This window comes from Giraffa tippelskirchi, chromosome 1 (genome assembly GCF_054371585.1).
Source record: "Giraffa tippelskirchi isolate mGirTip1 chromosome 1, T2T-mGirTip1v1.2.pri, whole genome shotgun sequence".
NCBI classification, from domain to species: Eukaryota; Metazoa; Chordata; class Mammalia; order Artiodactyla; family Giraffidae; genus Giraffa; species Giraffa tippelskirchi.
The window spans coordinates 137820151-137833221 of NC_137275.1; the positions used below are offsets into that span (position 1 = coordinate 137820151).

At 42.4% G+C, this 13071-nt stretch overlaps 1 pseudogene; it reads left to right on the plus strand.

The window, feature by feature from the left end:
* The first annotated feature begins 9413 nt into the window (after positions 1-9413).
* On the plus strand, positions 9414-12725 carry LOC145516100 (translin pseudogene; annotated as a pseudogene).
* The last annotated feature ends 346 nt before the right edge of the window (positions 12726-13071 follow it).

The window sequence follows — 13071 nt, forward strand, 5'->3', positions numbered from 1 at the left end:
ATGCCTGATGGGTTTTCTCGCTGGCTACCTGAATTGTAGCCTTGAATCTACTGGTTTCACTGTTTCAGCTGAATTGCAAGTTCCCAAGGGACACTACCTATGTCCATCATCACTGAGCACAATGTCTGGCACATGGTAGGTAGTTGATGAATGTGGGATGAATGGAGAACAATTTATAAAAGAGATCATAGCCACCAAGCAGGAATCTTCTTATATTCTGAGTTGCCTCCCCTCTCTATTTACCTTCCCCACTCCCAAACCCCAAAAGCTATTTGTGTCTTTTGTTTCATTGTGGTGGACAAGGCTTTCCTCCTGCAGCTGAGGCTAGTCCCTTTTCTTGTGCTCAAGATCACACTCATCCTTCTCAAGAACCACACTCTTATCCGTTAATTTCCATTTTTTCCCTCCTCCTTCTATTCTGTATTTTTAATTTCTTTATGCCCACCACAGTGAAAAGATCATAGTCTTATGCATGGAAGATGCTCAATAAATGTCTGCACAAGAATGAAAACAAGTATTTAGTTTAAGGAAGGATTTGCTGAAAGATTCCCTTCAATTGTGTGTTCCTTTGGTGCAGTGATTTTCAAAATTCTCAGATGTAAAGTCCTTTGCTCAAATGCATTTTTACCTGAAGATTCTATTTGTAACATGTAAAAAGCCCACTGTTTTAGTTGGGTGGAGTCAGGCAGAGCAAATGCAGGCCTGAAGCTTTGCAACGTCACTCTCTGCCTTTCCCCACTTTGGTGATGGAGTTTTCATGCAGTGTATTTGGCATACAGTGGGCACATTCAAGGGGCTTCCCAGGTGATGCTAGTGGTAAAGAACCCTCCTGCTAATGCAGGAGGTGTAAGAGACAGGGATTCAATCCCTGGGTCAGGAAGAGCCCCTAGAGGGGGGCATGGCAGCTCACTCCAGTATTCTTGCCTGGAGAATCCCATGGACAGAGGAACCTGGTGGGCCTGGAGGGCTACAGTCCATGGGGTCGCAGAGTCAGACATGACTGAAGCGACTTTGCACACACACACACACACAGGCACATTAAAAATGAGATTTACTTAGAGAAATTACTAGCCACAACTTTTGAAGCTTATGTCACTTGCATTTAGATAGCTTGATTATCATGGCTGTTTCTCATTTCTGAAACTTATTTACAGTGTTGACATTTACTGCCATTAGTGGGTAGCTTTTCTATTCAGGTCAGCTTCAATAGGAGGAATATAACAATCAAACACAAAGTGGTGTCTGAACTCTCCTCTTACTTGAGAAGGGTTGGCAGGGCAACCGGATGGAGCTGTTCTCATCCAGTCTCAGAATAAAGTAAAGAATGATAAATACATTGTCATACATGAGAAAGAAGAGCTGCTTCCATTAATCCTGTGCCTTTGATGATGAAGGAACACAAAATGCTCTGTATACGTTGTTTCCTCAATCCTCAAAGATGTTTTATTAAGACACAAAGCCTCATCAAACCTGCTTTTCTTTGCTTCCCTATTAAAGCACCAGTGACTGCATAGGATGAATTTGGATGATGCTATTTGCTGGTTGCTGGGTTTTTTCCCCTCCCGTTGCTCTCACTGTTCTCTCACTTTTGCTCCTGCTGCATTTCCTTTGTTGGGATGCCTGATGAATATTTGTAATCCTTGTGTCAGATTTACGTGAGCCTGGGTTACCTTTACAGCATCACAGCCACAGAAGCCAACAGAAATTCATATAATTGCCTTCCAGAAAGCTAAGGAAACTCATTTGTTGGACACTCGAGTGGCTGTCCCCTGCTCACCCCCATTGATGGTGGGTTAGCTACTGTGAATCGAAAGAGATGATTTACTCAAAGTAAAACAAACCTCTTCCAATGCCTACAGTTTATTCCAAAATTTACCAGCTTTATCCAGCCTCCAGCCTCACCCTTCACACCTCCCTGCCTCCAAGGGAAACTTTGTTGCTCCTGCTGTAGAAGGGAAGAAAAACAGACAAGAATGAATGCTTGAAACGTTCATCCATCTCAAGTCCAGATTTGTTTTTATCTTCTTTTACCTTTATTTTTTTGACTTCTTTTCAGAAGAGAAAGGTTCTTACTTCATTATCTTGATTCTGTCTCTTCCTGCTACCTTGTGGACCCCTCATCTATCAGTTATTCTTTTTGACACTTCAATTTGCAGTCTCTTCTCTGGCTTGATCTCTTTCTCTATCAAACCCTAAACTGAAAACGTGTGTATGTGTGCTGGCTTTACCATCTCAAAACACGAGGAAATTGCTTCCTTTAATGCCAAACTTCTCCAAAGAACTATCTGCTTATGTTGACTCCATTGTCCAAGTCGCTAATCCCCTAGATGCGGCTTCCAACCCCACTGTTATGCACAAGCTTTCCCTACTAATAAAGGTCACTGGTTGCCTGTTTATTGTCATGTCTGTTCTTTCCTTCTTAGCCTTAGAGTTATACAATCTCTATAGTATTTGGCTCTCTTAACCACTCTTCTTTCTTTCTTTTTTTTCAAATTAATTTTCATTGGCCATTAGTTGATTTACAGTGTTATGTCAGTTTCTGCTGAACAGGAAAGTGATTCGGTTATACATATACATATATCTACTCTTTAGATTCTTTTCTCACGTAGGTCATTACAGAGCATTGAGTAGAGTTCCCTGTGCTGTGCAGTAGGCCCTTATTAGTTATTTTATGTATAGTAGTTTGTATATGTCATTCCCAATCTCTCAATTTATCCTTTCTCCCACTTTTCCCCCCATGGGCTTCCCAGGTGGCACTAGTGGTAAAGAACCCATCTGCCAATGCAGGAGATACAAGAGACGTAGGTTATATCCTGGACTGGGGGAATCTCCTGGAGAAGGGCATAGTAACCCACTCCAGTATTCTCGTCTGGAGAATCCCATGGACAGAGAAGCCCAGTGGGCTACAGTCTATAGGGTCAGAAAGAGTCAAACACCACTAAGCAACTTAGTATGCACCACCTTTCCCTCGTACGTTTGTTTCCTATGTCTTCTTTATCTTTCTAAAAACAATTTCTCCTCTAAATACTGTATAGCTACATTGATCAAGGGCCTGCAAGGGGCTTACCCTCTTGCAGTAGGTAACTAATCAAGTAGCTTAGCTAATGATGGTTAATGTGAGACTATTTACAAAGGTGTGAGCAGGGTTAAGAGAATAAAAATAAAGGGTGGTGACATTCCCTGGCACTACCACATCCTTAAACCATTACTGGAATGGAAGAGTAGGAAGTCAAGAGATACCTGGAGTAACAGGCAAATTCGGCCTTGGAGTACAAAAAGAAGCAGGGCAAAGGCTAAGAGAGTTTTGCTAAGAGAACCCACGGATCATAGCAAACACCCTCTTCCAACAACACAAGAGAAGACTCTACACATGTACATCACTAGATGGTCAATACCGAAATCAGATTGATTATATTCTTTGCAGCCAAAGTTGGAGAAGCTCTGTACAGTCAGGAAAAAACACTGGGAGCTGACCATGGCTCTGATCATGAACTCCTTATTGCCAAATTCAGAATTAAATTGAAGAAAGTAGGGAAAACCACCAGACCATTCAGGTATGACCTAAATTAAATCCCTTACAGTGGAAATGACAAATAGGTTCAAGGGGTTAGATCTGATAGACAGAGTGCCTGAAGAACTATGGACAGAGGTTCATGACATTGTACAGGAGGCAGTCATCAAGACCATCCCCAAGAAAAAGAAATGCAAAAAGGCAAAATGGTTATCTGAGGAGGCCTTACAAATAGCTGAGAAAAGAAAAGAAGGGAAAGGCAAAGAAGAGGAAAGATATACTCATTTGAATGCAGAGTTCCAAAGAATAGCAAGGAGAGATAAGAAAGCCTTCCTCAGGGATCAATGCAAAAAATAGAGGAAAACAACAGAATGGGAAAGACTTGAGATCTCTTCAAGAAAATTAGAGATACCAAGGGAACATTTCATGCAACGATGGGCTCAATAAAGGACAGAAATGGTATGGACCTAACAAAAGCAGAAGATATTAAGAAGAGGTGACAAGAATACACAGAAGAATTGTGCAAAAAAGATCATCATGACCCAGATAATCACAATGGTGTGATCACTCACCTAGAGCCAGACATCCTGGAATGCGAAGTCAAGTGGGCCTTAGGAAGCATCACTATGAACAAAGCTAGTGGAGGGGATGGAATTCCAGTTGAGCTATTTCAAATCCTGAAAGATGATACTGTGAAAGTGCTGCACTCAATATGACAGCAAATTTGGAAGACTCAGCAGTGGCCACAGGACTGGAAACAGTCAGTTTTCATTCCAATCCCAAAGAAAGGCAATGCCAAAGAATGCTCAAACTACCACACAATGGCACTCATCTCACACGCTAGCAAAGTAATGCTCAAAATTCTCCAAGCCAGGCTTCAGCAATACGTGAACCGTGAACTTCCAGATGTTGAAGCTGGTTTTAGAAAAGGCAGAGGAGCCAGAGATCAAATTGCCAACATCTGCTGGATCATCAAAAAAAAAAAGAGAATTCCAGGAAAACATCTACTTCTGCTTTATTGACTATGCCAAAGCCTGTGACTATGTGGATTGCAGCAAAATGTGGAAAATTCTTCAGGAGATGGGAATACCAGACCACCTGACCTGTCTCCTGAGAAATCTGTATGCAGGTCAAGAAGCAACAGTTGAAACTGGACATGGAACAACAGACTGGTTCCAAATTGGGAAAGGAGTATGTCAAGGCTGTATATTGTCACCCTGCTTATTTAACTAATATGCAGAATACATCATGTGAAATGCCCAGCTGGATGAAGCACAAGCTGGAATCAAGATTGCCAGGAGAAATATCAATAACCTCAGAAACACAGATGACACAACCCTTATGGCAGAAAGTGAAGAAGAACTAAAGAGTCTCTTGATGAAAGTGAAAGAGGAGAGTGAAAGAGTTGGCTTAAAACTCAACATTCAGAAAACTAAGATCATGGCATCTGGTCCCATCACTTCATGGCAAATAGATGGGGAAACAATGGAAACAGTGATGGACTTTATTTTTTTGGCTCCAAAGTCACTGCAGATGGTGATTGCAGCCATGAAATTAAAACATGCTTGCTTCTTGAAAGGAAAGCTATGATTAACCTATACAGCACATTAAAAAGCAGAGATGTTACTCTGCCAACAAAGGTCCATCTAGTCAAAGCTATGGTTTTACCAGTAGTCATGTATGGATGTGAGAGTTGGAGTATAAAGAAAGCTGAGCACAGAAGAATTGATGCTTTTGAACTGTTGTATTGGAGAAGACTCTTGAGAGTCCCTTGGACTTCAAGGAGGTCCATCCTAAAGGAAATCAGTCCTGAATATTCATTGGAAGGACTGATGCAGAAACTGAAACTCCAATACTTTGGCCACCTGATGCGAAGAGCTGACTCATTTGAAAAGACCCTGATGCTGGGAAAGATTGAAGGCGGGAGGAGAAGGGGCTGACAAAGGATGAGATGTTTGGATGGCATCACTGACTCAATGGACATGAGTTTGAGTAGGGTCTGAGAGTTGGTGATGGACAGGGAAGCCTGGCATGCTGCAGTCCACAGGGTTGCAAAGAGTTGGTCACGACTGAGTGACTGAACTGAACTGCCACACCCAGGCTTGAAGAGGCCACAGGGAACTCTGTTCGAAGTTGAGTAGCTGACAGGAGTTATGTTCTGTTGGAGTTGCTTTGGCAAAGGAACATGGCCAACCTTGGCTCCCTGGGAGGGAAAGATCCGGGATAGTATATACTCTGCTCCCCTCATCTGCTATCTGTGGTCATGGCCAGACTCAGTTGGAGGCTAGAGGCGTGGCTTGGGTTTGATGCAGTCCGGAAAGACCAGCTCCCTCAGGGCACAGAACACATTAGAGAAACAGAGAGGGTATCTGACGTGACACATTCAGCAGCGTAAACATGAAGCATATTTACAAAATAAGTGCAGAATACATAGAATAACAACATAACACCTGCCTCTACACCATTTCTATTACCCTCTGAGTGAAAGCTGGCTTCACTGCTTACCTGGATTTCCTCTTTCACTTAACCACCGGCCCCTGAGAATTTCTTCATTGTCTGCTAGCTCATTGACATATATTATTTATATTTTGCCCAGCATTCTTTGCTCTTTTCAGTAGAAGAGTTCCTCAGTGTGTCTCGTCTGAAAATCTGCTAGATACAGAAGCTCCTTGTTCCTTTTCAGACCGCTTTTATCCTTGGCTTCTTACTGTGGCAGGGTGGAATTTTCACCTTGCTGCTTACTGCACTTTTTATTCTCACAGGTAGAAGAAGTCAACTTTGGCTCTTGGTAAGACAGAGTAAGAGACAGAGATTTTCGTAAATGTGTAACATATCAAAATTACGCTCATGCTTTGTTCCAGTTCTCAATGTGAGCAGGAGAAAGGTTACTTTGTCCTCAGACCTCTTCACTCTCCTGAGCTTCATCTGTGCTTTCACTCACCTAATGGGCAGTGTTATGTAACGAGAATGCTCCAAACTGAACTTGTCTCTCCATCCAATTCTGCTTCTTGTCCTGTCTTTTCTTCTTTGTGTAGGGATAGCCCTGTCCAGTCAGTCATTAAACTAGACACCTGTGTTAGTAACGGGACTCCTTTTTCATGTACTGGTTATTTCCTGGAGCTTCTAAAGAGTAAATTGCCATTTTTAAGATGCACCATGGCGTGTTTCTTCTTTTCTGCTTGGCTGGACGTGAGCACATTGACGGTAGCTCATTGTAGAGGCTGTTGGGTTTCTCAGAAGTCAAGTTAGACCTTATGGACTTCGAGGTCCTCCCATCTTCTTTTAAATTGTTTTGATTGTGCTTTTCACTCAGTACTGGCACAGCCAATTTATTTGGTCTGTGGTCAGTTTCCTAGCACGTACAGAGGAATGCGGTTATCTAAGAGAGAAGTCTGGGTATGTGTATTCACAGTAATGTTATGACACTGTGTTCATTTTGTTGTCATGCTTTTTCTGTGAACTCTGTATAAATTGCCTTCCATTCTCTTCCAACCTTGTTTTCTTCAGTGATGGCATCTCACACTATGAAATGAACCATGCTTCACCTGTGCAGCCTTATTTTGTCTATTTGCATTAATTGATTTTCCTGATATTTTAACATCTTAGTTTTCCTTAATTTTCTTTTATCCCTCACCCTCATCCCACATCCAGTTGGAAATCAGTTCCTGTCAATTCTTTCCCTTAAATATGCCTCAGATTATATCTCCTTTTCACTACTGCCCCAACTCCCTTACATAGGCTCTCATGATTTTCTGCAGCAGACTCCTAACTGAGCTCCCTGTTCCAGTTGCTTTCCACTGAGCCTCCAGTGATGCATGCTGCATCTACAGTAATCATTTCAGCCTGTAAATCAGACCACAGTGGAGGTCTGTGTAAGAATGGGGGTAGACCTATCAGTGGGGTAGATGTGTCTTCTCCTCCCACAACTGCCATCTGATGTTGGCATCTGTACTCTTGGAGAGAGTAACTGGGAACATCTCAATCTACCCAAGTGATCTCTAAGTCCATTGGAATTCCTGGGTTACCTTGTAGTTTTCACGGGCCTGCACATACATGGCTTAGTATTGGAGGACCTCGTTGTTTAGTTGCTAAGTCGTATCCAACTCTTTTGGGACCCATGGACTGTTGCCTGCCAGACTCCTCTGTCCATGGGATTTTGCAGGCAAGAATACTAGAGTGGGTTGCCATTTCCTTCTCCAGGGGAATCTTCCTGACCCAGGGATCAAACTCACATCTCCTGCATTGGCAAGTGGATTCTTTAGCACTGAGCCACCAGGGAAGCCAGGTGCTCATTATTCCTCAAATCTTTACCGTGGCATTGAGTTGCAGTTTTAACCAATCCGATTATAGCTGTATTTCTTGTAAGAGCCAATACACAGAGGAATGAGTCCTGAGGAGGAACATTCCTCCTCCTTGATGCAGAGACATCTCCCTTTATGCCAGATATTTTTCTCTTCTCCACTACAGAGTCAGAGTCATATTTAGATTTATTACTACTGATCTATTTCACTTCAAAGCCAGTAAACCTGTGTTGTCTTTACTTCTGCTTTTTTCACAAAGGTAGAGCAAATTGGGGGCTTCCCAGGTAGCACAGTTGTAAAGAATCTGCCTGTCAGTGCAGGAGATGCAGGAGACACAAGTTCGATCCCTGAGTTGGGAAGATCCCCTGGAGTAGGAAATGGCTGCTCACTCCAGTATCCTTGCCTGGCAAATCTCATGGACAGAGGAGTCTGGCGGGCTACAGACCATGGGGTCACAGAGAGTCGGACATGACTGAGCACCAGCACCAGCCCACCAGAGAGAATTGAAGGATAACTCCTGGAGAGCTTGAAGAGAAGCCCTTCCCTTAGCCAGCCTTGAGCCGAACTGCTCCCACTCTTGAATCCAGGAGCTGAGGATTGTTTTTTCAAACCCAGTAAACATTGGAGTCATTTCTTGTTATTCCAAAGCTCCTGCAAATTTTCCTTCTCAGAAATGCTTCATTGTCTCATATTTCTAACTCAGTTTCATCCTCATCAAAGGCTTCCTGTCAGCATACCCTAACTTCTCTCTTTCTCAAACAACTCTGAGCTCATTGAGACTTATTTCATCCACCAACTCCAGGTGGTAGGTAGGAGACAGGATGCCGGTATTAGCTTTGTATAGGAAGACAGCAGAGCTGAAACCACTGAGTGTCTGTGTGCCCGAGGTTAAAGAGATGTCCAAATGAATTTTAAATATTTTGTCTAAGAGGGAGTGGAAAAGCTGTCCATACAATAAAAAAAATTTTAATTAAAAAAAAAAAGCAGCAGCAGTCTCCAAATCAAGTTAATAGGAAAAAAAATTTTAATGCCATGATTATGTTCTTCTAAAACAACCGAGCAAATCTGTGAATTTAGGTAAACACGCCCAGGTCTCCTAATGCCTTTGTTAGTCTTCTGTGCTTTAAGCCACTTGTTTTCCCTTTGTAAACCCAAATTGTCAATCTGATCATGTCTTAAAAACATCAAATATATTTTAAGTTAAAAAAAAAAAGGTCACAAAAATTTTACTTTCGAATTCCAAGCCAGGGTGAAATTTAATTGCAGTTATAAACCCTCTGAGCAAGGGTTTATCTGGAATTGCCAACATAACCCCAAGTTCAGCAATGCAAATGACACTGCTATAATAAAAGAAATAAAAAAGCTTTCAATATGTTGTCTAAGAACTTGAGCACATTGAAAGTGATTTATAAGCAGGCAGACTAAACGTTTAAATGCCTTTCCTAGCAATGGTATATTTTTCAATACAGCAAGTGCTCTCAAATATGATTCTGTATTCCACGACAGCGCTGCTTCTGACAATATAAGTCCTTTCTGATAGGGTAACATTTCCAATCCAAGATTAAAATCTTGGAAACTTGTCAACAGAAAAGGATGATAATATGAGTGAAACTGCAGCTATCAAAGAAAAATGCCTCGCAAGTAATTTCTGTAATGGTCAACTTCTAGTAATTTTCCCTTCCCCTTTTACTCTTAAGTAAAGGGGTTGGCCTGAAGGTCATTTTAATATTTTGGATAAGTACAGTTACAAACCAGAAATTCATGAACACAGGAAAAAGTGAGTCATTTAATACCACAAAAATCAACTTTTTACATTGCCTTTCTTATTTCCATTTCTAATGCAGACCATAGGGAATATTTTCCTTCTGATGAATAGGGATTTAAGCAATGAGTTGACAATAAACCCTTGAACTTCATGAGGCACTAAAAATTAGAGGATCAGAGAGTCTTAAGTTTTCTTGAGTGTATTTCCATAATTTTTTTCTGTTACTTTATTTAATCTTTCACTACTCCAGTGACTAGAACTGAGTGACCTACTAGGTCTTTTCCATTTTTTTCTTATAATTCTCTTTTTCTGTTTAGGATGTGGGTGATCTCTTTAATCTCTGGTGTGCCCTTGGCTATACCATAGGTAAATTGGGGTGATTCTCAGTTTTACTAGCTACACAGGATGGAGTATTATGGGCCAAAGAGTATGTCTGAAAAAGTTCAAAACATTTATACACTTCTACTACTGTGATATTTCTCAATTATTTTATTCCCATCACACACTATGGTAGCTAAAGTGAATTTCAAAGTCTAATTTCTTATTTTTCCTTTGGTTGGATATAGCTTGCCTCTGTAATATTCTGAATACTCAGCATTTTCCTTATCATGGTTCTGAGTATTTCAAATCACAAATACACACATATATACAGACATTCTGTTTCTTCCCCAAAACTTAACATTTTCATTTATTTGATGATAAATCAAGTATAATTCAACACTTAATTATTAACTATCTACTAGACTCATTGGAAAAGACCCTAATGCTGGGTAGGATTGGCAGCGGGAGGAGAAGGGGACGACAGAGGATGAGATGGTTGGATGGCATCACCGACTCGATGAACATGGGTTTGGGTAGACTCCGGGAGTTGGTGATGGACAGGGAGGCCTGGCGTGCTGCAATTCATGGGGTCACAAAGAGTCGGACACGACTGAGCGACTGAACTGAACTGAACTGAGTCTCTGTCATTCAGGCCCTGTGCTGTCCCTGGGGGATGCACTACTAAATTAGATGTGCACTTGTTTCAGGTAGCTCAAGGCCTGATAAAGGAGCTGGCTTGTTTGTTAGTCATCAGATTTCAGAGTAACAGTCCTAGGGGAGGGATAAACAGACAGGCTCATAAAGGACCAACGTACCCAGCGTCAGGGGTCAGAGGAGTCTCCCTACAGCAGCGCTTTTCAAAGTGTGGTCCTTGAATTATAGCATCATATCACCTGGGAACTTGTCAGAAACACAAACTCTGAGGCTCCTTCCCAGAGTGCTAAATCAAAAACTCTAGGGAGGGTCTTTTGTCTGTCTTGCAATAAGCCCTCTGGATGGTTCTGATACATGCTCAGGTTTAATAACCACTGCCTCAGGGTCAGTAACAACTTTGTAAGGAAAAGATGCTTTCTTTAGTATCAGGCTCATTTACATAATTGATACCTCTCCTATTCTCTTTGTCTCTAAACTGTACTGAAAAAGTGCAACAGCTTCCATTTTAAACAACTGTTACTTACATATACTTTCCCTGTCCACACACATTTAAATGGTTTAAAGGTAGAAGACAAATAATTAATTACATTAGAGTTACACAATGTAAAACATCATTAACAACAACAACCTGATTCTTTTGAAAACAAAATAGGCCCAATTGTCCAAATGAATCAGATGTGTCTTCCTAGAAATCTAGTTTGGTTTGTGAATGTGAGAACATTTGTGTCCTAGTACTCAATATTTTGAAGCACCATTCTGTTTCTTGGAGATGATGAAGCAGCCGAGAGTCCATTCTTATCCCTATGCAACAAGAGTAGAATTCATATCTTCTTGCCCCACACCCTCTTCTCTATGGGAATGAAGGCAAATGGAAGAAATGAAATAAACTAGACAAGAGCTGAAGTAAATTGAGTGATGTTTTAATTATATGCCTTCGTACTAAGTTGCTTCGGTCGTGTCCCACTTTTTAAATTATAGTTTTACATTAAAAGTAAAATGATTTGTCGTTCTTCAGTTGCTAAGTCGTGTCCAACTCTTTGTGATCCCAGGGACTGCAGCACGCCAGGCTTCCCAGTCCTTCACTATGTTCCAGAGTTTGCTCAAACTCCTGTCCATTGAGTCGATGATGCCGTCCAACCAACTCAAGTAAAATGATGGAATTTATTTTTTGCTAAGAATATATAGTTATCCTTGTGTACAAGAACCAACTGTATACAACTACTGGTGAATTGTTTTATAAAGAATTATTAGTGAAGGTCAGGGAAGCCTGGAGTGCTGCCGTCCGGAGGGTCGTAAGAATCGGACACAGCTCAGTAACTGAACAACAACATCAGTTTGAAAATTAAATGGGCATCTTAAAAAACAAAACTCAAAAGTCGTCCGTGGGCAGCGGCGGTGGCGGCGGGGCGTTGTGACTGACGGCGCCGGTTGTCTCCGGAGCGCCCTCTGCCGGCCACCCTCGCAGCCCCGGCTGACGGTCGTGCGGCCGGTGCCAGGTCTGTGAGTGAGATCTTCGTGGAGCTGCAGGGCTTTTTGGCTGCAGGACATCCGAAAGGAAATCTGGAAAGTTGTACAGAGTTTAGAACAAAGAGCTCGAGAGATTTTAACTCTACTGCAAGGGGTCCATCAGGGTGCTGGGTTTCAGGACATTCCAAAGAGGCATTTGAAAGCTCGAGAACGTTTTGGTACAGTAAAAACACATCTAACGTCTTTGAAGACCAAGTGTCCTGCGGAACAGTATTACAGGTTTCACGAGCACTGGAGGTTTGTGCTGCAGCGCTTGGTCTTCTTGGCAGCGTTTGTTGTGTACTTGGAGTCCGAAACCATAGTGAGCCGAGAAGCGGTTACAGAGATCCTTGGCATTGAGCCTGATCAGGAGAAGGGATTTCACTTGGATGTGGAAGATTGTCTCTCGGGGGTTCTCATTATCGCTAGTGAACTGTCGAGGTTGTCCGTCAACAGCGTGACCGCCGGAGACTACTCCCGGCCCGTGCACATCTCCACTTTCATCAAACGAGCTGGATTCCGGCTTCTGCCTCCTCAACCTCAAAAACGATTCCCTGAGGAAGCGCTACGGGGCCTGAAGTACGATGTGAAGAGAGTGGAGGGGGTGATCTACGACCTCTCCATCCAGGGCTTCAACAGGGAGCCGGCAGCAGCCTGCGTGAAGTAGGGGGCTCCCCCGCGGCCCTGCTGACTCCAGCGGTGCCCACCAGGCCCAGCCCAGCGCCTCCCGTGGTAGTTAGGATGCCCCGTCATTTCTTAACCGGTTGTGTGGTATATCAGAGTTGAAACACTTTTTAGGGGGTGACAGAATAGCCTTTACAAGGATAGGTTTCTCTTTGTTGTTTTCAGTGAATTTACTCTGTGACTCAGTATATACTTCAGTTTTGTCAGAAAACGTACATGTCGATCTCTTCGTGGAGTTCTTTTCTTGCTTACCGCCTCCCTCTCCCCCAACCCCCACCCCGCCAAAAAAGAAACTGTCCATTGTACAATGCTAATACAAGAGTTTTTCA